The 26,712-nt window shown below is 38.6% G+C and overlaps 1 protein-coding gene across 2 annotated transcripts in view; it reads right to left on the reverse strand.

Moving 5' to 3' along the window:
* Positions 1–26,359, reverse strand: part of LOC105282403 — a 146,773-nt gene extending 120,414 nt beyond the window's left edge. Inside the window, exons 1-2 of one of the 2 annotated variants that reach the window (XM_011344347.3) lie at positions 23,110–26,359; positions 21,272–21,424 (exon numbers count right to left, since the gene is read on the reverse strand). The gene's annotated coding sequence lies outside the window, so the exon portion shown is untranslated. Of the gene's footprint in view, positions 1–21,271; positions 21,478–23,109 lie in introns of both variants that reach the window. The other variant, XM_011344346.3, reaches the window with a different exon arrangement.
* Between the last annotated feature and the right edge of the window lie 353 nt (positions 26,360–26,712).

Consider the following 26,712-nt stretch of genomic DNA (forward strand, 5'->3'; position numbering starts at 1 on the left):
CGATTATTAAAATGCATTTTATAATAATTAACAACCTTGTATTTAAATCTCCTAATTGTTTCATCGGCGAAGAGGATAATGTAAATTTCCGGAGAAGAGATTTATAAATCGAAAGAGTACTCTGCCAATAAATATTATCCATTTTCGAGTACGTCAATCGCGCATATGCTTCCGCTTAAATTGATACGATGTAAAAATACATTTTATGTATCTTTAGTGTTTGCCGCGAAAGCTTCATGTTAAAATACGTTTGCGTTATTATAACTTCCCGTTCCTAACTAAAGTCGAGCTCGAGTCAATATTATGTAAGCCAGATACTCCATTTCAATGCGACTCAATCAAGCTTACTTCATATTTCAGCAACGATTGCATCAAATTTCCAGATGTTAATTCCGTGCCGCTCCGCCTGAAAATATTTCAAAATTTACAACAAGTTACTTTTAATTGACCCATGTTTAATGTCATCATCCAGATTTCATGCATCGCACGTGTTTATCTCGGATAATTTATATCGAAAGTAAATAAAGATCGACCAGGCGGGATCGTGCACTGAATCAATCTTTACTTAATTATCGATCTGATTATTCACAAGAGAGAGACCAACGCGCTCTCCTCCGGTCAAGATCCCCCGAGAAGATTATCGCTTTACGTAACACTCGAGCGCTTTCACGCGGGCATTCCCTCAGGATATTAACGGGGACCGTAATGCGTGACATTATTGCCCTACGGAGATTCGAAACGGCGTTAAGCGAAGCCGACGGAGCCGCGAGCGTCGTGGCGCACTCCCGTTGTTAATGTCGATAACCGATACTAACGAGTTGTCCGAGACGGCCCCGCTTCCCTCCCTTGGCGCATTATAAACGGTTCCCCATGACAGTCGACATTGAATAATGACAGTTGTTGTTCGGACGGAGGAAATCGAGCTGCGTTGCGGCGACTGCTGCATCTGCGGCCGTCGTCGGCAACGCCAATGTTACTTTAATTTGACGGAGAAACGCATTGCACGTAGCGTAACGTTCCGGGCGTGAATTCTTCATGCCCTTCCTCCCCTTCCTCCCTCGGAGAAAAGGATGCCATAAATATCACCAGGGCGCGAGTCTCGAACACTAAATTGAAAAGCGATAACTCAATAGTGATACGAACAGATACCGAGGAATTTATTAAAATTAAAAAATTGGTGTCACTGTTTTGCAATAGCGTTAGTAAACATCAATATCAATTGTGGACTTTAATTTCTTTACGAAATGTACAAGATGCAAATATCGCTGTCTTTAATTTTCAGTTATTAAAAATATGCCTTTAGTCTTTAGTCATTAAAGTGTATATTGCAATTTCCGTGCCGTCTTTTTTCTTAAAGCCATCTACAACAAAAAAGTTATACGGGAGTTACGAATGACATCAAAAGCGCTTGAAAGGATATGGCTTTACTGAAAAGCTGTTGTTTGATCTGTAAATAGCTTTTATTGATTCGCATCTTTCTCTGGCGTTCACTTTGTCACTCACAAATAGGTCTATAAAGCGAAAATGGGAATTGTAACATAACAAGAAGAGCATTGTAACGTTGTTGAGTGACTAGATAAAAAAGTGGATCAGTCCATAATAGTATCGGTGTAACAAAGTCATGCTTTTAAAAGGACTTTCAAAGCTTTTATATTATAAATTTAGCGTTTATAGCGTGAATTTACGGGATTAAGTTACACAAGATGTCTTTGTAAAAATCTATATTATACAACATAAGATTAGAAACGTTGTGATACGTTCTTATTAAATTCCCGCAAAAGATGTAAAGGATGAAAATGTCGAAATTGTCAGAAGCAACTTTGATACAGACGACTTAAATTATCACTTAAAGATCCCACCTAACTTTTATTGAATATTTTATCGGCAAAATAATCCCTTTAATTGACTCGTGCAAAGTTTGGGAAATAGCGTCTCCCGGCAACTCTTTCGGTTAGGAAATTGTAATTTTTCGCACCCTCGTGCGAAATGGCAGATGTTCCGAGGAAATCACAAGATTGCCGTATTGGTGCACACACGCGCATTTGCTCACTCTATGGATTTCGAATGAGAAAACGAACTGTTTTCCTATCTAAGTCAGGATGTAGAAATCTCGTTTCCGGCCCGTTTCCACACGAACCCCAGGGGATAGCTCGCGGGGGGTGAGAACTCATGCGAGGAGGATCCTGTATTGGTCGATAGAAAATCGAGCGTCGCTTCTATTCCTTCTGTTACCTCATCCTTGAAATCCGCCGTTCTTTTTGCGATTCTTTTCATTCTAGTTTCGCGTCCATTCGAGGACTTTTAATTCGCTACGATAAAATCAAATGGGTGTGCCATGTAGTTTTTAGATAGAATACAAAGGGGCTTGTTAACTTGTATCGACGTTCAACACAGTAACTAAATTCCTAATAATTTATATCATCAATTGATGATACGATCGAATTGCGATATTCAAATAAACGCCGCAAGATTTTCCAGTGATATAGTTGAGAGAAGTGAAATAATCAATTTTTATTTCTCTCAACGATATCGAATTATTAAACGATTAGTCATCACAGAACGATTTTTCGAACAAATAAAATAATCGACAAATATTGCATAGTGATATTTATTAATCCGTTTATCGCAAGAACGGAGCATCGAGATCAACGAATATCGGCGAGGATGAATAACCAACGCGCGCGCGCGCGCGCGCGAGCAATTTGATCAAAGCTGATAAATTTAGCCAGCTCGTATTGCTATTCTGATAGGGAGCGATGCACCGGCCATCGTTAACAATTAACGTGTGTATTAACACGCACGTGCGCGTCGTTAACGAATTTCATCTCTAATTGAGAGCCGTTTCGTTTGACATCCGTATGTAGCAACATTCCATACCGTTGCATTCCAAAGCTGCAAATTGAAAAGCATTAACGTGGCGGCGAGCTTTTTCGTGCTGAGTGTTTTGTAAACGTGCTTTATATGAAAATTTGCGACCGCGAAAATGGCACGCGATCTTTTTCCTGCGAGATAACGAACTGCGAAAAATGCATTTGTTAAACAAGCAGCACGCACTAGGTCATTGTTGAATCGCATATTGCACAAATAGTGTCCCAAATGAATAGTGCATCAAATGAAATAACGAAGGCTATACCGTTGTCTTAATACACACTCATTCACGAGAGGGAATTATATCGTTCCGGCCTATCGATCACATGAAGTGCGTGATACCTCTCAGCGGGTATGCAAACGCGTATACAAACAGTCATTAATTATTTGCAATTATGTTACCAATTGCTTCAATGATGGGCCATTAAATAACTTACGGACCGCGCGTATAGAAACGCAGAGCAGTGTATAGAAACGCGCACGTTCATATGTGCACGGCAGATGATATAATGACGCGGATACATCGGATAGATGCTCCGTTCGTCGTCCAATCTCCAGAGAAGCGAGCGTTTACCTGGACGAACTCGCTGAGTAATGGCGGGAACGTACTCGAGTTAGATTAGATGGAGTACACTATCCCAAGCATCAGAGGGGGGAAACCGCGGGGTGAGACGGCCCCATCTCCTTAGTGAATCATTTGTCGCGAGCGGAAACTCCATCGAACACCCGCCGTGTCTGCTTCCCCGCTAATTTTAATCGGTCGCTCTCCGCGGAGAGCGTGTCCCAATTCGACCCGGTGCGCCCGCGCGCGCGTTCATCCCCCGAAACGACATGCAGCGAGAATTAGACCGGCGCGAAACTGCGAGCGATGAAACGCCGCTGTTACAGCATGATACACGACCGGCGGCTCCCAGAGAGATTGCCACTCGTTCGTGTCGCACAATACCGGATACGAGCTGCTGCGCGGACACCTTTTTCGCGCTATCCACGCTCTTCACGCGCGGCTATTTCCGTTTCAGTTGTTTTTAGATCTCTTTCGAGTGGAGCTGTCGCAAACGTAGAAGAAGCGAAAACGATCAATCGGTGAGGGAGAGAGAGAGAGAGCCGATAATCCGCGAAAGGTAGTGTTTTCCGATAAATATATAATAAATATGTAGCGCGCTTTTTTTGAATGGAAGCGCATTTGCAAAAATGTATAATAGATACGTGAACGCGAATATATTTCTCTGTGCGCTTCGATGCTTTTGAAAATACCCACGCGGATCATCCCCTGGCGAAAACTGTAAATTCCGAGCGCGACGTGTCAAATCGCGAGCAATCCCAGACTCTGTGAGAAAGGGGTGGATGACGCGGGGGGTATCCCGGGAGCTCATCATTTTTCGCGGTTCCGAGCAATCGTTCGAAAAGCTACTCGTATTTTTATGGGGTCGCCGCAAGGGCAATCGCAGCTTAGTATAATCCAGATCTCCCACACTCTGTTATATACGCTGCTCGATACATACATATATACATACCAACATCGCCGGAGGGTAGCTCTCGGGGGCGGATAACTGTTGCTTTAGCATTTTCACCACCGTGGGATATCTCGTAAATTCGGTGCAGCGCGTCTTGCCGCGATAACATCGAGAAACCATTCTATTATTCGACACAACGGCATACTCATGCATGTGTGTATGTATTATACATATAAATATATGCTGACGTCTGAAACTATAGTTACTAGGAAATTAAACGTTTCCATTAATGCTCCGGTTGCCTACGTTTCATTTTCCACTAATAAAATATATTAATGGTAAAATAAATAATAATAAATAAAAATAAATTCAGAATAATTCGCAACTCAGTTGACCTTTGGGAAAAATGTGGCACCACCCCGTCAAGAAAAGTATGTTTTGTCTCTCACAGAGTTGTTAAATTGTAGTACATATTTTATAAATTTTTACTGAAATTGAGGCTTTGAAACCTTGGACTTTAAATTTTTATACGATTTGCTAAAGTCGATTCTGATGCCAGCGATACTTGTCTTCCGCCGCTCCGATGCACTCAGAAGCGATTTAAGAATATCCGACGCAAATCCTCTACATTCCAAAGTCGATACTCCCGACGCGACGGCTGATCCTACGAGAGAATCACCTTCGTATATTTACAGCTTCGATTGTTCTCTCGTTGCCGGTTTCATTGTAACTCGATTCCTTTTGATCCCGATCGCTCTACGTTGCGGCCTCCAAATTAAACGGCGACATGATATCAAATCCACCTTCTCACCTCTCTCGAGCTCTCCTCTTTATCCAATACGCGCCATCCTCTTTGTCGTGAATGAACGTTTTATTGCGAACCTGTGCAATCGCGGCCAATGACGGAATCGAAAGCAAATTAAATACTCGCCGACCCATGGCTCGGCTTTTCCGGGAGTTTTCCTCGTTCGTAAGTAATTTTCCGCATTTGTCTATCGGGAAGCGCGAGGACGAATAGTTGATATTCACGTGAAGCGAATAGTCGATTAGGATTAATAGCCGATGCAGAATGAATGCGCGATGAAGAAGAAAAATCGCAGCGCAGCGCGCGAGATTACCGGAGTTCGTCGATCGCGAAGCTCTTAACCGATCCCCGGGATTCGATTCGCGTTCGATGCCGACATCCAATTTCCAGCAACAGATAATGGAGCCGTAAAAAGCCGTAGGAAAAATCTATTTCGGAATCGTGCTACTGTGCGGGATTATATGAGGAAATCCTGTACTGCGAATACGTGGCTAGATTTAAAAATGGTGAACACATTTCAGACATATATTATAATATATCCCTGCAAAGATATCTTTTCCTTTGACAATGTTGACTGAGAAAGTAAATCTAATTATTTCTAATATGTTTTTTAGTAATAAGTATTGAGGCAATAAGATCCAATAAATTCAATAAATTAATAAATGCAATAAATAAATTAAATAAATAAAATTCAATAAATAAGAATCAATCTAAAATACATCTTTAGGTATATTTAACGTCATATATATATCATTAATATATTGTCGAATTTAGGATGGAAATAATGACATATGATATTATAGAAATCGAGAAATATCGAAGTTGACCGTTCTCGCGAATTTATTTACACTGCTATTATTGACTCAGTAACGGTTCGGCGATCTGTTGTCAGACCAATGATCTCTTCTAACATATATAGATAGCACACATAAGATGTGTTTGTCTCCAATCTCATATTATTGTGGTAACGCGACTTTTGTAAGTCTTTTTGTTGGAGACAAACATATCTGTCTATATGTGTATGCCTACCATAATATATATATATATATATATATATATATATATATATATATAATTATAACAGTTTCATTCAAATTCCTAACAGACATTTTAGCGATTAATTTTTTGAGTGATGGTCAATCATGAAGTTATTTCGCTTCACACCCCTGTAATCGAGACCACCGTTAATTTCCGCAAACAATATTCGTGCGACACTCCCTGCCGCATGCCTGAACGCGCGACATGGCGGCAACCATAAATTCGTCGTGATAACGATCTGCGAAATCACTTCACTGTCGTCGTGTCAACAAGGGACGGCCCGAGGGTGTCTCAGAGGAAGAAGAGCCATTAACGGGATACTGAAATTCCATCGAAAACTTCGGCGCCGCTAACTCGCTCGATTATGAACGAGTTCCTCGCTCCGTCTCCCGCCGGACAAGAAGCTGCGAACTCCCCCGATCGCCTGCAGAAGCCCGTAGCCATACGTATAACCCTCGCCCCCATGTAGTTGCGAATTACCCCTTCACGGCGTTTCCTCGTCGCCGCGGGACAATGATACGTTAATCCACTCGGCAGGAACCAGCGAAAACCGAGGAGAGACTCCGTCTCGGATTACTTGCGCGACTCTCGGATCATTTGCAAATGCGTTCGATGTAACGAACTGTCCGTCCACGGATTTTTGCAATGCAAATGGGCGACGCCGAGATTCCCGCTCGACGACGTGCTGGTTAGCAAAATGATGCACCGCAAAGTCTCGCCTCTGCGCCCCCTCTCCCCTATGAATATTTCCTGATCATTGTCGCGTTCGCGATTTCCTTGCAACGATGCTGCGAAACCGCGAAACACGAATTTTTCCGCTCTGTTAATCCGACACCGGTCCGCTTACACGACACCGTGAGAAACGATAATTGCAAAGTGCATTTAGCACTCTGTTGGAAGGAAGCTATCACGCTTCTTGCCTGGACTGAGCTTTCTCTCAATACTTTTCCATACAAAACTTATTTTTTTAAAACAAAAGACGCCAAGTGTTATACGCGCTGCTTGATTTTATGAAAAAGTATAATATAACATCGTTTTACATTGAGCGCGTTGGAAATTTGAATCTACTGGTCGGTCGATTATCACTATATAAGACATTTATTAAATATCAATAATTCTTAATTTGGCCAGTAATTGTCCGTCCCACATATTGTTCAAATTACATTAAAAATAATTTCTCTCAGAAAATTCTACATTGCGACGATAAATTATAATATTATGAAAAATGTAAATTAATATTTAATTAAATGCGCGTGTGTCTTTTGTGCGATATTAGGTGAGGTTTTATATTTGCAAACTAGAATTACAGGATTACGAGCGAGCGCCACAATAACTCAGCATAATACATCATTCTTTGCGATTGTCATACGAGCACCGGAAAATTCTTCTTTTTTTGACGACACTGCGCTTTAATGCAGCAAAGCAAGGTATGCTTCACAAATGCGCATACATCTCGGTAAGCATTTTCTCACGAGCTGAAATATTTTTCCAAACATCCGGAAAATGAGAAATTAATATAAATAGATTAATAGAAACCAACAAATATTTAAATCAAACGCAGACCGAAGGGACTTTATTTACAACTCAACAATAATACTACACTTTGCGCGCAGTTCGAAATTTTTCCTTTTCTATATGGTTACTGACAAAACCAACGATGACGCAGCATCAAAACCAGTGATAATTTCGCCGGGAAAATTAATTTCGCAATTGTCACGGTGTTCCTGCGAGCGGAAGTCATGTTCGGAGAAAATCCACAACGTGCTCTCTAATTCTGATTACCAACAGGAGTTTGCAACGGTCTTCTTAAGTGTTCATTAAAACTTGGAATTTTCATTCTCAAGTAGAAATTACATTCATAAGCAAGTCTGCAGATTTACAAGTAATTACAGAATTTACATGGCATATTAATTCGCGACAAATTAATTCCTTTTAATATTATCTTTTATTTATCCAGCCACGAAAGAAACAGTTTTACGTCATAGTCAGTGGCACAATCTTGCGTGGCGAAATAAAATTCGACGCATATGTCGATGCAGCCACGAGATGTTTAATTACGCCAATCGTTTAATACCACGTCATTAAACAAGGGGAGAGTTGCGATATAGGTACCTTCCCTTAACTCACACAGCGCTGCAATAACTCGTCGGACTAACAAACCGGCACTGATGTCTAAAAAGCGCACTGAACTTCGTTGCTTTCGTTGCTTTCGAGGGGAGTAAAAGTTCACCGCCGTTCACGCAGAAGGATATAAAATAGACCGCTGGCGGAAGGAGGCACGGGGGAAAGGGCGTATCCATCCCTCGGCGCACCTGAGGCGCTGGCCGATCTCGTGAATTTCGAAGTGAATCGCGGAGGCTTAAAGAAATCTCGTGCAATATACCCCGAAGAAATGGAGAGGCGACGCAACGCGTACATCATTTCTCTTTGATATCTGTCACGCAGAAGAGACGATTCGGGCGCTATTACAGCCGAATGTAAAAATCACCGAATGTTAAAATTTTTATCTTTGTTTTTAACACATATGTGCAATACATGACATCCGAGTTTAATCGAAAACATGTTTCCCGCATTGATTGATATAGATGTATTTTTTTGCATCAGTTTGTTGCGAAAACGTGGCAGCGAGATATCTAAAGCACTACAAGCACAGTCGTAAAACCCGGCAATCGGATTTGTTGGGGATCGCCCAGTCGATTATGCCAACGAAATCGTGTCCCATCGCTGCGTCGCCAGCCGCGTCTCTTTAAATTCGAATCGCAAGTTTCGGCGTGACGTGCAACCAGTCTGTCAGCTGGAACGCGCTTTTTATTTCCATCGACTGCCATCGCTCGCCAAAGTGACTTTTCAAACAAGCAATATTAAATGCATCCATATAAATTACAATCACATAATGATTGACTTTTTAAGCTTTTTGTGGTAATCAAATGTTATAACATAAAAATAAACATTTGATTTAAAAATTGCGGAATTTAGTAAAAATACGATCGATTAATAATCGACTGCTGGATCTCGATCCAGCTGAAAGTTTAATCTTGTCAAGGCTGGAGATTATTTGACGAGATGTTTAGCCTTCAGGAAAAGGATGCCTGAGAGATGCTCGGCTTCGAGTGGCAAACACGCATAATGTGCGACATCTGACAGCACTTCCACTTCTTCTAGCTTCCGTTCGTGCTCTTTATATGCGTCAACCTCGATATCGAAGAAGAGATGGACATACATCCGCACGTCAGCAACGAAGCGTGCAATAGCGTGATCGTATCATACGCGTGCAAGAAGCTGTATACTTATTACAGATTGTTAATTATCAGCATCAATAGAGATTGGAGATGAAATATATATATCCCAGTTTACTTTATATTTAGCTCCGGTCCGCTATATTAATTACGGCTTTGCTATGTAAATCATCTTTTATTTATGTTTCGATCCAGTTAACTCATACTTATTTTGCTGCATTACGCTCTTATTTTGAAAGTACACAGTGAAACTGCAGGGAGGGAAATGTCAAAGCGCTCTCTCTCTCTCTCTCTCTCTCTCTCAATATTTTTGCTAACTTACACACAGACTCCTCCTCCAGCGGAAAAAGATGTGAAAGAGATTTGAAGTATTAACTAAATTTTTAATAAAAATAAAACCCATACAGAATATTCGCTGACGCTGAGATATCTAGTGTTTAGTTAAAAACAAATTGGGTTCGATATTTAACTCGGACGTAAAGCGTCCCGCGTTTCTGAGCAACACAGGAATGGTGCAGCTCGCAACGTCCCCCGAATAAAACCACTTTCGTCGCTTTTTTGTCGAGTGTTTTTCCGAATGTTTCACGAGATCGATGGATACTTGCCGGACGTATTTCTAGTGCGACTCGTAAACCTAGTTTTTCGTCGACTGTGCGCTCTCTCGCAGACTGTCGGCACATCGAGTACCAGAATGCCGAGAGTGAATAAGGAACCCTCGCAAACTCTCGCGCGACCGGCGAGAAAGTTTATCCTTTTGCTCAAAGTTCCGCCGCTCGTTAATCGCCTTCGTGAGATCATATTGAAAACCAGGAACGCCGCCGACCCGGAAAATCGGTCGCGATCAGGCCTTCAGATCGGGCGGCCGGTCGCCGCGATTGGTCGGCTGGAAATCGCCTTTCGGGAAAATAGGAAATCCATGGCAAACTTTTCCACGCGGGCTAATCTCGTTCCTAATTGAATTTCTCCGTCTCCGAGATTCCTGTCCGGCGGACACGCAGAGAAGTCTCGATAGTTATAGATCTCCGTGACGAAAGAAAAGGCGGCGTCCGCGCCGCGAAGAGAAATCGATATCCAGGAGACAGGGTGGAAATGAGAGGAACACGCGCAGGGAAAAAAACGACGTGAGAAGATTCCGCTCGCCATCGTCTACGGGGTGAACTTTGACGATTTAAATTCCATCTCATCAAAATAGCAACTCGCCTGTTTTAACAGCAATTTCCTCCCGATATTAGCTTGCCTTTCGATGTCTACTTTTAGCCAAACTCCGATTTCGTAAAAAGGAACAGTTTTAAATTGCGTGAGTGCTTATTTTTTTAATATATCTGCGTAACAATGCTTTTATTTTGCTAACGTCTTATTGTCACATCAATTAATGAAATTCTGAAAGATGTTGACCTTTAACATTCTTTTTCTATATAATTACTCTCTCGCAATTATGACTGCCTTTATCAAGAATGTACGCTCAAAATCCTTAATCGCTAAATCCGCCTCTACGTAGGCGTATAAAAGTTGCTAAGGATAGCTTCTATTAAGCTGTACGAACTATCAGTTGTAAAAGTATATCGCATGTTGAAAGTATATAGTGTGCGTGTCCAATCTACACGCGGTCGAGAGCGTATATTATTGAAAAATGCCGGAAAGTCGAAACGCTGAGTGCTCTGACAGTAACGATTTCGGTGGCACTCGTGTCAAATGTTCTGGCAGCTGTTCGGTCGAAGCATTTCGCTATTGGCAAACGATAATCACGTTTCACGAGCAGTCACGCGCGATATATTCATTTCTGCGCTGCATTTCGAGATTACTCGATTTCATCGTTACATGAGAGGTCTCGTCCGTTTCTGTAATTTTCTCGTGATTATATAAAATCCAGTAAAACTCCGAATTTGAAAAAGCCGTATTGGTTTTTCTTCCAAAATTGTAACCATGTAACATAATTTCGGTAATTTATAATAATACATTTTGTAAAACATTGTTTTCGAATACGTCGTACAAGACAATGTATCCCGATCTTAATTTAGTGACAAAAACTAAAAATTGATTATAATTTCTTTGAATAGAAATTTCTTTAAATACAAATATTACAAATAATTTTAACTTCTTAATGTGAGAAAATTGAAATTCAGATGCACACAGATATTTTGCTATACGTTAAAGCAGAGTACGAGATAATTATTCTTTTATTCTCGCTATAAGTCGTAATCGATATCTGGGAGTTAAACCTATTTCCTTTTTCACACTACACGCGTGGCTTTATGGCGGCCCGGTTGTCGTTAAAAGTTCAAGCGCGTTTAACGACCGACAAGCGACAATTACAGTCCACGCCTGGCCGAAATGTTCGATCTCGCATTTCGACGTCGCCGCGAAAATCCGCACGCGTGCAGTGTGTGGAACAAAAAAAATAGAAATACGCGAAATTCCGCACCCGCGGAAATGGAGTCGGGTAAGCTCGTGATAAAAATCATTAACCTGGATTCGTGCTCGGGATCCGAATTAGCGCGGATGTGACAGATCCGTGGTGTGTTCGCCCAAAAGCGTTGGGAGATAAAAATGATACGCCGCTTATTCCAGAAAAAAAGAGTAAAAGGATGGCGTAGAGATCGAAAGCACGAACGGAATTGTCGGTTATGTGCGCCGGAAGCAATTTCAGTGCATTAGCGTTTCACGAACCGGTGAAAATTTATTAAAATTTAAAATTGCTTGATCGCGGAGAACGTCATTTTTCGGATTTTCGGCGATCCTTTGTCTCAGGTATTTTCCTTGTTTGATGTTGCGGAATTGAAGTGCATTTTGCGTTTTGTGAGCGTCCGTTGTGCCGCGGCGGAATTCGTGCGGTGCAGGTGACCGCGCGCGAGATGAGCAATCTCGCGTCCCGAGATTGCTCGATTATTTAACAGGCGGGGCAAAGGAAGGGCCTCGACACGATTCGGACCCAATCGCGGCGCGACCGCTGGAGATTAACCAATTTCAAAGCCGCTGCGTGCTATCCGCGAGAGAGGGTGCGTCGATACCGTTTGCGGTTCACGGAAAATTGCAAATTATCGCAGGGAATATTATCCAAGGTGTTTGCTCCAATTTGCGCTTTATATTCGAATTTTGCAAGGAATATAGTCATGTGCGAAAAAGTTTAGAAATAAAGATATTTCGAGAGCAATTTTCTAATATATGTATTTTTTTATTCAAATTCTCAGGTATTATTTGTATACGGTAATTTAAATTTATCTTGATGATATGCATCATATAACATTACAAATTTCAAGCAAATTTACGTCATTAAAGTTTTTGTTTAATTCATTTATTTTCGCAAATTCTACCAATATTCTAAATAAAAGAGTTTAAAAAGATATATTACATACTACACGGCAAGAACATTATATTTTTCTTGGATATTTTTGATTATAACTGTACTTTACTGAATAATACCGTTAATGAAAATTGATGAAAATATCGTGCGCACAAGCTAATTTTATTACCCTAGTATAAGTCTGGAATATATGAGTTGCGCTTCGTATTTTACCTCGCCTTCACGATTATTCCCTGCATAATTCATAAAATAATATCTATCGATAAAAAAATCATTGATTCATGTATTTTTAATTAACTCGGCTTACAGATCACTTGTAAATTTAATGCTAAACTAATTATTAAGATATTGAAAGTATTATAAAAGCAACTGCAAGAGGTAATAACTCTTCATAAAATTTGACTTTAAATTTATTAAGAAATTGATTATAAAAATTAAATTCTCTTATCCCAGCATATATATAAAATATATATAAAATAGATATGAGTACAAAATATTCAATAAAATATATATATATACATATATAATGCTTTTGTATTTCAAGTAATAATATCCGAACATTCCAATCCGTAACGTTCAAGTATAGTAAGCTGCTCGGATAGAAATTGTTTGAACATTCCCAGGTGTCCGAAACCATATTTACGTTTGCCGGTCAAGTTAAATCAAATGCGGATCTACGCGATTTCGCAAAATAAGAACAACAAATGTCCGAATCTGTATTCCGGTGTTTTCGATTGCTCCAAAACGTACAATCTGCAGTGTGCAGCGATCGTTGCGCCGAAAGAACGTAATTAACTCTGTCACCGTCCAAGCGCAATCTCGCATAGCAACGATATTGATCGGTAGCACGATGAAATTATTGAAAACCGCGTGACGAATCCGTGGATCGTGCGGAACTACAAGCCGGCTTCAAAAACAAATCTCTGTCGCGGTTCTTGTGACGTTTATGCGATTGTCAGCACAATATACCGACATTACGATTTTGACATTGTTATGATTTTTAATAAATTTGATATCCCTTCGAACGCAACCAATTGTCGAGAATTCATGTATAATTAATCTTAATGTATGTAGCACAAATGAGAAGTCTGAACAAATGCGAAGCATCAAGAGCTTTTAGCACAAGAGGGGAAAGTTTAAAAGTCCGTTAAAATTACATCTTTTCTAAAATAATCAGTAACGTGCAAATAGTCCACGATATACTGTAATCACGTGAATCGCACTTACTTGGAGTACACAAGCATAGATTCGAGATGCGGATATGCGATACGACCAGGTAACCGTAAATATTAGGAGTACATTTCGTGTTGGCTTAATTCAATTACCTCGTTTACAGTGTTTACGATCGTGTGATGTCGGTTACAGTAGCGTGGATAAGGTTTCTCTGATACACATGGGTACGAGTAATTAATCGGTGAGTATTAATAGATGTTACTATTGCTATCGCGAAATTACTGTCGTCCATCGGAAACGTGACCCGCAAGCAATATTAAATACGTAAGCCATCATAAGCATTCAACGGATAATCCAATAAAATTGTGCGAATGCTACATAAAGGGCAATGTGCGTTACATTCGTTTTTTAATCGCATTTGCATGAGAATCTTAATAAATTCTCCAAACCGCTACTATAATTATTCAATAATTAGATATCTATTGGCATTAATACTGCTACTATTAAATTACAACATAATTGTACATAATTATGTACATCATGCTATATTCATATTTCTCGTAATTATTAAAACAAATAGATAAAATAATTATTAAACAAAAAATAGAATAGATTTAAAAAATGTTCATACATGTATGCGTTTGAGTAAGAATATTTGGTAGAGTCACGTGCGTGACATGTATCTCTGCTAACAGGGAATACTATCTATATATATCGAATCTTTTCCGAGTGATTCTAATGGAATTGTTAATTCGGCCACCCCCGAAGAAGAGCTTCAGTCAATATTTACCGACGTGCCTGGCTTGCGTCTGCTTCCCGTCGTTTATTTCTGTCTGTTGCTCGATCTCCAGTTTTCCTAATTTAGACAGACAACAATCTAAATTCGGCACCTGAGGAAAACGCGTTAACAAACCAAATATTTTTTAACGAACATTTATGAATATTTTAAACGATAAATAAACTCATTAGAAGCTAAATATATCGAATGTCAAAAAAATTAAATAAGTAAAAGTGATATAAATAAAGTTTCCGAAAATCTCAAAATTTTTATATCAATGAAAATCATATTTAATCTCTGCACGTTTTATTTCACAATTATTATCTTGCTTTACTATAGTCATGCTTTTAGTTTGTTTTCAGAATCTTATAATTATTTAGCTACGTTCATTCTACTGGTGATATTATCTCAAATATCCCTTGTTCCCTGTGGGACTAGGTCTTACGAATGCTTTTAGCATAAATAGTGCAAGAAGATATTTTTTCGAAAAACTCGCTACTTTTTAACAAATTCGCACCATTACTGTTTAAGAGACGCATAAATATGTATATATATTCCGTAAAGCGTCGGATGATGGAATCTACCTTTTTTGTTCAGTGATGGACATTCAACCGATATCCTATCGAAAACTGACGGGTAAAGTAAACAACCGGACGTGGATCGGCGCAAGAAGTGATCAGGAGTCTCCGTCCGTTCATCGAGCGCCGTTGAAGATCGTCGACTGACGAGCGAAAAAACGACGACGGATATGAGGGTGAAGATAGTGCATATAAGAATTCCGGAGAAACGTTCCTGCACCCGCCATCGTTTCCCATCAATCGCGACCTGAGGAAGCGTGCGAGAAACGCTGGAAAAGTCGGTCGGTGCTTTTTGTTATCACTTGCGGAATCCAAAAGTTACGAGAAGCCACGAGAGAAATTGCGACAACGCACAACGAACTTGAAGTGGTAGATTCACGATTTTGTGCTGTGACGCAAGTAGTTCTCGCGTTGATTTCGCGACTCAGATGTTCCGTTAGTTTTTTGCACCTTACGTCCGCAAAAGATTAAAGTACTAGAGTACCCTCGACCGCGAACTGCAAGTGGAACTTATAGTCCGACTTAGCGGTCGACCGAATAATTGATTGGACTTTAATTAAAATTCTGTTGGAATTTTAAGAAGGAGAGAGGAAGTTATATTGGATGGCATCGCGATCTTTTAAGTAATTGTTAGCGTTGTCGCGAGAACAAAATTGAACGTTTGCGAAACAACTCTCTCTTTAGTTAATATCTGAATAATGTATATTATGAATCAAATTGTAATTATTTATTCTATTTAAATTGACCATAGGAATTCGCAGGATCTTACGTTAAATAAACAAGACAAGTATAATACAATCCCATACTATTTTTACAAACAATTATATATAGTCATGGACACCGTTAAATCATCGGAGGTACTTAATAAAGTAATAATTCACACGAGTTTTAAGTCCGCAATTAGTTGTTCCAACTATCTCGCGAGTAAAGGCAAAATGTTACGCAAAACAGATCCGGCTTTGCATCTCGTTCCCAAAATTGCGGCTGCTACCCCGGTAACGTTCCGGTCCAAAAAGTACGTTGTAATCCGCAAAGTACGGTATGGCGCTTTTAACGAATGTACCACTCGCCGCTAGAGAGTCCGTATACGGACTAAACGACCGGCTTAACAAGCCTTCAGAGAGCGCACCAGCTTATTCAAGGATTCAACGTTAAGCCGATTCGAAGATTCGGATTCCCTGCCGCCGCCACTCACCTCGACTCGATGATCTAATTTCAAAAGCCAGCTCTTTGTACTTGCGTGCATGTTCTCGCGCGCATTCGTGTACGACGGTAAATCCACGTCCGAGCTTACCGTCGATTGTAAACGTCCAGCAAAACGACAACGCTAATCGTTACGAACGACGAGGGTGAATCTTCCGTGTCGAAAGCGCCCGCCGGAAGATTATGAGACTACTCCGTTAAGTTGTTATTATCGTCAAGCAAAACGTACCGCCATTCGCCTACAAAGTACGTTTAATTCAACGACTGTGCGCCGATCTACATACGTGAATATGTCTCTATATTTTTCCATGTGCCACGCTCGTTCAGCGTATTCATATGTATAAATTAAAAATGACTTTCAAAACAAATTTCATTAGGTAATGCTCATTAATTAGCGAGGGGCCTATACTTTTGCGAGAATTATTTTTTATTTATTTTATCATAGAAAAGTAGCGTTTTTAATTCGAGATAATGAGCGCTTGCGTTTTCGTTTCCTCCGTTGAGAAATTGAAGATTGTACGAATGTTAAATAGTACAATCTATCTTCCTTTTCGGACGGAGCTTCACATTGCGCTACATCGTGGTCTTCATCAATTTAGATTCTACTATCTCGTAAGAGTCATTAATTTGGTCTAACGAGCAGTATGATTAATGGTACTGCATAATAATTGTTGCTTCGCTATATCGAGCGAAAATGTTACTTCGAGTAACGCGATAAACTTATGAGGTAACATAAATGTAAATGCTATATCACGGATACGTAATATCATGCATCAGTAAAATCATCCATCACTAATTTCTTAAGCATAGCAACTCTGCTGAATTATTATAAATATCATAATTCCTAAATAATTCATAAATAACATATAAGCAAAGCTCAGATTTATTGAACAGCTGTGTATTATTTTAATTATTAATATACTAAACAATTTATTATGTCCTAATTGATTTCGATGTACGTAATGAAATTTAATTATTATGCACTAAAATTTAATTATTATACATTATATTATATTATAATTTAAACTATATTAATATGTATAATATTATTTTACATTAACGTTAACATTTAGCATCTGTTAGTATTCATGAGAATAATAAATGCATCCAGTAGATCATTTCTAAAATACTAATACTCGTATATTAATGTTATATTCAGAACTTTGATAATTAGTACAACGTAAATTTCTTTCGGAGTCGCTGTATAAATAAACTCATCTCGCTCTACGGCAGAGCCTTCGCTTTTGCATTCAACGCGTTGCATTTTTCGGCTTTCTTACTTATCCCGGCCTGCTATTCTTTCGGCTGTTGTGCTTCGCTATTCTTCCGGCGTGTATTCCCTATCGTTCCCAGACAGTGAAAAAAGCATCTCTCCTGTATCTCCAGCCAGGCAAAGTTTTGCTTCGCCTCTTATCTGCAGCTTACGGACCATCGCGTCTCTGCATCCTATGAGCATCCCCTACACTATCCCATTCTTACCCCTATCTCAAACAGCCTCGCCACTTCGCGCACGCACATAACACGCGCGACGGAAGAACGCGGAAATTGCAATTTCGTCACTCCTCGAATAACGACATCGTCCGTTGTTTATCCGAGAGAAAGTACACTCGCTCGCTTCATCGAGCATACATCGAGATTTACGGCGAACTGTAAGTGATGGCACCGCGTTACGTATTTATCCTTGCATGATAAGCATGAAACTTGTCAACAATAAACTTTGCAAAAAGTTTGCTCTGATGAAATAAAGTCCATTAACAAGAAACACTATCTCGCGCGAAATACAATATTTGTTTAATGTAGAGATCGTTACAGAATCGTTAATATTTATCAAGTTATTTTTCACATTCTTTCCTTCTCTGATTTATATAAATATACATACAAGAATAGATAAACTCTGTTTTGCAGCCAGTTTTGCTGGAATAAAATGCATCAATTGTGGCATTATATACAGGGTGTCCTGGGTTTTAACCGACAAACTGCGGGAGCATATTCTACTAGTGGAAATAAGAAAAAATTCTTGTATCGAGTTTGCTTAGAAATGCTTTATTACAAAGTTATAAACCAAAATTGAAAAGAAATATGAGATAAGTAACAACGGATTTTTTCACAAAAATAAAAATTATGTACGCAATGATTTAGTGACGCATTTCAAAATGTTGTCCTTGCACATCGATACAAGCTAGACATCGACGTAGTACAGAATTTGTTACAGTACGACATTCCTGAAAATTTTGTTGCATCTCAGTAACTGAATTAGTAATTCGTTGCTTTAAATCTATCTGGTACTCTCCTGTTAGGAAATCTACGTTGATACTCTCGTACGGCAGCTCGTGCATTTCCGTCACAGAATCCGTACACGAAATGAATATCGGTGTATTCCTCATTTGAAAACACTTTTGGCATTCTGATAGTAATTGCTAGTTGACACGACGATTGAAATCTAACAGCTACTGTTGTGAAAGTAACAATCATACTGAATCGTTTCAACATAGTGAACATGAATACATGTGAATACACGTAACATAAACATCTTCGACCTTCCAAATTCTAAACTATGTTCCGTTGTTACTTATCTGATATTTCTTTTCAATATTGGTTTATAACTTTGTAATAAAGCATTTCTAAGCAAACTCGGTATAAGAATTTTTTCTTATTTCCACTAGTAGAATATGCTCCCGCAGTTTGTCGGTTAAAACCCGGGACACCCTGTATAATATTAACATTTATATATATATATATATATATATATATATATATATAGTATACTAGTAAGTAATATTTGCACAATAATTATTAACTTGCTAATAGTTATGTATAAGCTATTATGATCTAAATGTAAAAGAATAGATGTAAAAACGAATCACACGTATTTAATGTTACACCTCTGTTTTTTTGTGAAAGCTTCGAAAAAAGCGAGTATCCTTCTCTTAGCTCTGCCGTGTAGCATCCTCTATCTAAAATTGATCCTGTTCTGTATTCTCGATCGACGTCGCCGTCACGACGCCACATCAAGCACGTATAGGCTAAGAAATCCCCCTTGGCGATCGCGATCGGAATAACTAGAATAATTCAAAGTACGATGTTGAAGTCGCTGAAGTTTACGTCAAAATGAAAATTCCAATGGGCATGGGTTGTCTCCTCCTAGAATAGAAATCCTGGACACATACATTCTTTTTCTTCTCTTTACATGCCCCTCAAACGTTAAAATAACTAAGAAAAATCGTTAAAATAACTAAGAAATATGTGCTCTTTTTATTATAAAAATATCAATAATTGTTAAAAATAATCAAAGATGAAAAACTATGTAAAAAGATAAAATTATTTTCTAATTGTTTTAAAATAAATTTTAATTTTTATTCTAAATAATTGTTAGATCCGCCAGGAACAGTATTAAATAAAATCTCTTGTTAATCGACACAACTGGCCAGTTCTTTATTAGATACGCAACGTTTCGACCTTAGTTCAGGTCCTTATCAAGCGCAACATACAGTTATTTCCTAAAAATTAACAGTTGAAATTAAAAATATACATTTTAAGAAGAAATAATACAATCCAAGATTTCAGCAGTAGAGTGATCCTATGCCCATGCTCTCTAGTCACAGACTTGAAGAATCCCTCGGGAGTGTTAAACACCATGTTTAAGTCAATTGTTAATTTTTAGGAAATAACTGTATGTTGCGCTTGATAAGGACCTGAACTAAGGTCGAAACGTTGCGTATCTAATAAAGAATTGGCCAGTTGTGTCGATTAACAAGAGATTTTATTTAATTTTTATTTCGAATTTTGGTTTAAAAAATTATTTTAAGATACATGTCAACCATGTAATACAATATTAAACAAAAGTTTCTCTTTAAAAACGTTGTAAGTTTTATAAGATTATTGAAGAATCTAAGTAATTTTTGTTTAATTCGTCATTTGAAAGTCTAGATAAAGATGACTGTTGATACGATGATACGAGCAAAGAGCGAAGAAAGTAATTTCAGTGAATTCGGCGGTCAGTGATCAGACAACACTGAATGGTTGCACCCAATAAGCAAATAATGCGCACGTACGTATAGCGCTTTTAGCGGGTCCGAGAACCCGCGCCACCGCGGGGTAGTTTAACGCGCGGTTAATCGCGTGCAATTAACTCGTTACTTGACCTTTTAATCGAATTTCGTCTCGTACCCACCGACCACCACGCTCGATTGTGCAGTCGTAACAACCGCGTATGCCTACCCATATTAAAATTTCGTTTGTACCTTCACCTTATACGTATTTGCGTTTAGCGATATCGCCTTTGTGCACATAGTCGCGATAACTACCGTGTTTGTTATCACAAAATCAGAGTCACTGGATGCGAGGATAAAGAGCAGAATTTGCAAGATTGAAGAATCATAACCCGTAAATAATGCGATGACTTTACAATTTCTATCTTCCTGAATGAATTTAGAATTCTGTTACTTTCAAAATATTGTACATGCTACGTTGCAAAGTCAGCTAAAAATCGTATCGTTACATCGCTTGTAATATTCGCAATGCATAATTTTACCCTATCAACTTTTTTTGAACGAATGTATAGTAATACGAAAACTCATTACTCGGGAAAAGTTCATTTATCCACGGCAAACCATCTTCTTTGTCCCGTGGAGTTACTAAACTTTCAAAAACTACGGCTTAATCATGTTAAAGATATCTTTCGTAAGTATATTAACAAAGTAATCATCAAAAAGGATTGGATACTTTACAGGATAGAAAAATCAGGAAAAGACGATATGAGGCGATTCATTGAAGGAGTCTTGATCGTTGAAAAGTCCGCAACAATTTGTGATACAAAATGATCATTTATCCAACTTACGGTCGCAGTTGTAGTATTTGATCCAAGTATCTCCTTCCTCTTGACAACGATAAGACAAACACGTGCAATGATCACTTTCCACAGGAATTTCAAGCACGAAAACGCTCACGATTATAATTTTTGTTCTAATTTTTTTCGATGCGATTAATGAAGCTATATAATGATTATTCCAAAATCTTAAGTTAAACACCAATTTGAGAATTAAACTGTCAAGTTAATTTTTTATTGAATATTTCAATGAATAATTTTATCAAATTACGAAATTGGTAGCTTCACACAATAAAATTTTACTTTGATATTATGATTGTGTTACATTTTTCTCGCACAAATGCGTGTTACAAAAATCTCTTTTTAAAGTCTTGTAAAATCTGATAATAACGTTTTCTTCTGTTATTCAATATATGTGATAATGAGGGTGTAATCTGTTTAAAATCTGGTTAAATTGTGACGAAATTCTTGAAAAAGGCTTCTAACTATATTTTATTTTATTTAACAATATAACTACACAACATATAAACACTTTTCTCTTGTTTTTCAATGAATTAACAAAAACCAACGTATGTTAATCTTTAATTGATAGCCTCTGTTATATGACAATCATACTATGAATCACAAATGGAATTGAATCGCAAACTCCGTGGTGCATCATTAATGGGATAACTTCCACTCTCGAAGGATATCTAGTTAGTTTAGGTCGGACGTGAACAATGTTCAGCCATGATCACTGTTAAAGCGACAAGTGGTACAAAGTCGCATTACACGATTCTGTCTTGTATAACGATTATATATATATATGGATTAAAAATGTACGTAATTAGTTAATTTTTTGTATCATTAATTTTCTCGACGATATTTCAAAATGCAATGTAATGTTATTCACATCAAAGTACTCTCAAAAAACTCTTTCGATTCATGATTTCCAAAAAAATGTTTTTAACATGTCTAATTCTATAATTTGATCAAAATTAATAAAATGGAGAGTTTTAAACCGATTCTTATGAACTTTGAACTTTCTTTTTTAACTTTTTATTAAATTAGCCAGCGATTCATAAAATATTGATCGCTTCCAACTTAACGCGCCGCTAGAGTCTTTAATTCGCAATTAATTTCCTCTAAACATCGCCGGCCAATCACAAACTTTCTTCACATCGTTACGCGACTAACTTTACCCTTCGGAGAATCACGCAGTCTTCGGTGAGAGTTCTATAACGCTCAACAAGGAAAACGCTCATCATCGGAAAATTATTCCGCAAAGTCTCGTTTAACTGCTTGATCACTTGCGGAATAATCTATGACAATTATTACTTAACGATAATTAATCGTTTATCTCCGACTTGTTGATCTCTCTTTTGATATTATTACAAAATTTATGAGGCTTTTAATACGCATCATTGATCAAATGATCGTTTGCTATTATTAAAATCAATTAAACTTTTTTTTCAATTTGTTAATGATTTATCTTCAGGAATTAGGAATATCCGGATTCTCTGATTTCCAATCCAAGACATTTGTTATTTATTTATTCATGCATGATATTTCGACTTAATCGTCAGAAATATTTCTTCGATCCTCTAGTTTTCTTAATCTTCACGATAATCATTATCTATCAACTGTATAAAATTAGATATTTGATTTTACGAACTTATTTACTGGAATATTCGGAAATACTTTCAATATATTGTGAGAAATATCCATAACAATTGACACAATAATTATGCTTATGAATTCCAGTTGCGACAAGCGTTTTAATATTTCAAACTAATTTGCAAGCTGACACGTCTTGTAAAACCACCAATTTCGATCTCCGACTTATCCACTCGATCGTCGCATTTTCCCACCCTTTAATCCTCCTGCCGCGACACTTTTCAGGGATGCTTTCGCCCTCGAGCGCTGCTACACGTTCGCCAATTAACCGGTCTCGTTACCTCGACGCCGTTTCACCCCGACACGACACTGCCGCGAGTTTTTTCCTTATTATCGGCACTTGTTAACTCACGGCGAAGTTCTTTCGATCCTGAAACGATCCTCGCGAGTACTACGGAATAGGATGAAACTCGCGCGATGGATTTCGATCGCGCGTTTGATCTCCGAAGAAAAAACGGAGAAACAGAATGAAAGAGAGAAAGAGAGAAAAAGAAAGAGGAAGAAAGAGAAAGAGAGAAAGAGAGAGAGGGGTCGTGGGGTCGACGTCGCGTTGTACGTGGTCAGTTCGGCGTCGTGGAGCGCACTGAGAGAATATAACAGCCCCGCCCGCTCGCTACGAGGAGACTCGACGCCGGGCGTCGCGTAGATTCATCCCCATCGGTTGCCCGGAGCAACGCCGGCGTATACGGGGAGCAACGCGACGCGAGCGCGACGCAAGCGTCCCAGACAACCACCCCAGAGTCCCAGACGACGCGCCGCGTCGCGACGAGGTGCGTGCTGGACGAACGGGAGGACGATACCGCGCAACAACCCGTAAATCATTCCGATCGATTATCTGATAGTCGAGTTATACGAGAAGAAGCTGCAAAATATCCAATTTCACCCTGCACTCCCCTTTGAGCCATCTGCTACCGATCCCTATTTATGAATTTAGATGAAGTCGTATCGGGATTATGAAAATTTAATTTCAACTTTAATTTACAATTTTTATATATCGAAGTAATGTTTGATTTAAATAAATCGTAAATAAAACACCGAGTTTCGTGAATAATAAACGCGTGATTTTATCAACTTCGTTACAATTCCAAAAAACCACCAGTTTTTTTTATAAAACCAAAAATCGGCATGAAATCCGTTTTATAATTAATACCTTGAATATATGTTAACTGTGATTGGTCCAGTTGAATCAACGAAATCGGAACACTGACTTTGAGACGAAGTAGCCACGCAGCATCATCTGCACAGAATATCGGAGCAAATCGGAGCAGTTTCAGTGCATATCGTGTGCACGTCTCGCATTTAGATATTTATTTTTACACCCGTCATAATAAAGGGACCCACTTGCCATTACTGCAGCGTCATGTATTAAGGTCGATGCGACAACGTAAGCTGAGATTCATGACGATCCGTACGCAGCGGGACAGGGATATTCTGAATCACCGATCGAGTTCCACGAATTGCAAGGCGGTAAACCTGTACGCGCTCCGAGTGCATCGGTTTACCACGGAGTCCTCGATACACGGATAATGCGCCTATTTCCTGCCATATCCGTTTCTACTTACAGCATATTCTAAGAATAGAATATAGGGACATATAAACATTCCTTTGAGTCGCATATTAAAATATTGCATTGTGCAAATAAATAACAGGAGCTGGTAAGCAAAAGATCTTGTCCTTCAGTATGTACTGAGGGAAAAGAATATTATGTTACTTATAAAGTGCGACGAATATCTGCTTGAAGACTTAAATGAATATTCAGATCGTAACTCCTTCTTAACGAAAAATGCGTCGAAGAAGAAAAATCGAAGCACTTTTAACCGTAAACATACATATATATGATTAATTTTATAATTTTCTTTCTTTTTGGTATGTAGATGTAAAATAAATTCTACGTATCAAAAATACGATTACTTGATGTTTTATTTAAAATTCAAAGGTCAAAGTAAACTTGATTAGTTTGCCATTCCATGCGAATTGTTTTCGTTCAAAGGATTAAAGCCATTGCGGGCTTATCATCGTTGCATTCCTGCCCCAATGCATTACATAGAACAGGTCATTTGGCAGTTCAGACACATGGCCGCTGGCAGATCAGTTATTGATTTTCGACTTCGCTGGATCTCCCATTTGATCCCTGGTGGATTAGACTCGAGCGACATACGTGCATGCATCAGCCAACGACCGAATTGCAACTCGATCGGTCGTCGTCACTTCCGTCGCAGCGCAACACGACGGATGTCTTTGATCGAGTCTCGTCCCTACGCGTGGCTGGATTTCGACTATCGACTCAAGTGAGTTATCGTGCGATGCGACCGATTCTGTGGAACAGTCTACAAACATTAATCTTGCTCGGCTGACTATCGTCCGACATCGTGTCGTAACTTCCATCAGTTTGCCGCCGCGTAATTGAATCGCCAATTACATTCCCTGCCGGTTTTAACCCGGCGGATGTAAAAAGCAACGAAAATCGCCGGAAAATCTACCAAGGACGTCAAGCACGATTCGCGTAATTATCTGACATTCCTCTGGCGATTGTTTCTGTAATTACGTATGGATATCTTGGTGCTTCTCTTTCTCGTGTAAATCATTCGGAAACATTCTTTTGCCGGTTTCATTCCAATTTACTTGAAAGTTAGCGGAGGGGAAACCGCGCGACTGACGAGAACCGACCGTTCCTACTCGCGAGTAGAAACGACATTAAGTATTACAAATGCATTTCTTCCCGGCCGTGTTTCTCGTGGTTCAACCAATACCGTGTGCTAAGTGCAGACACGGTTTATGCGAAATGACAGGATGATTGATGCTGCAAAGGGAATAAATTCCAAACACTCGCTGGTGGGCGCGTTAATGGAAACTTGCTAATAACAAAACAGCAAAATTCTCACGCATTGCATTTTCATAATTTTTAGAATATCTTTTTAATTCTACGTTCGTCAGGTATTAAAACTCGCAATACTCTTCACACGAACATAATATTTTCACATCAAAATTCTTCCTGTGGAAACGTTCGAATATTTTTTCGTCAAAAATTATTCGCTTTTTCTTTATACTATATTATATGCAACGTCAGTTGCAAATCAGTATAATGCAAATCAGCTACTCTATTAATCTAGTTCTATCGTTCAGCTAAATTCATCATTCTGTCCGATAATTATCGACGTTCGAAGCACTTCTATTCAGCTAACAAAATGCTTGGTAGAATTCAAACACCTTTTTACTTTCTTGTTCTTCTTTTTCCATATCCACACCGTTTCCGCTCCATTAACCTGTTCATCGAAGATTGCCCGTTATCGCAAAGTGCCTGATTAATCATCATTGACGTTTAAATCACTCAACTTGCCTTCCGGCAAGTACTTCATTTTGCATATCATAACTGTAAATATTATATACATGTACACTATCGAATAATTAATTACCAAATATGATTCAATCTCTAACAAAATAATAATACTTTTGAACAAAATAAAAAGAAGATAGATCTGTAATTCAATTTAATATCATTTAACTTCAATGTAATTATTATTCATAACTATAATAATATTAATCAAACTATTCAATACAATCGCTTCAATTTATTCCGATGTATTTATAATTTAGCAAACATTATTTTTATTTTATGTCAATTGAAGTATTTCAAGCCGTAATAATGTAGGTTAATTAATTTGTAATTGCATTTGGCTAAAACTTCAAATGCAAAATAAAACAAAGTGTTCACCGAAAACATATGCCATCTTTCTAAAGCGGACAAGCGGAAGTTGCTGAATTGGATACCACGAAGAGGTGTTAGGTGATGAGGACGA

The sequence above is a fragment of the Ooceraea biroi genome, chromosome 7 (assembly GCF_003672135.1).
Source record: "Ooceraea biroi isolate clonal line C1 chromosome 7, Obir_v5.4, whole genome shotgun sequence".
NCBI lineage: Eukaryota > Metazoa > Arthropoda > Insecta > Hymenoptera > Formicidae > Ooceraea > Ooceraea biroi.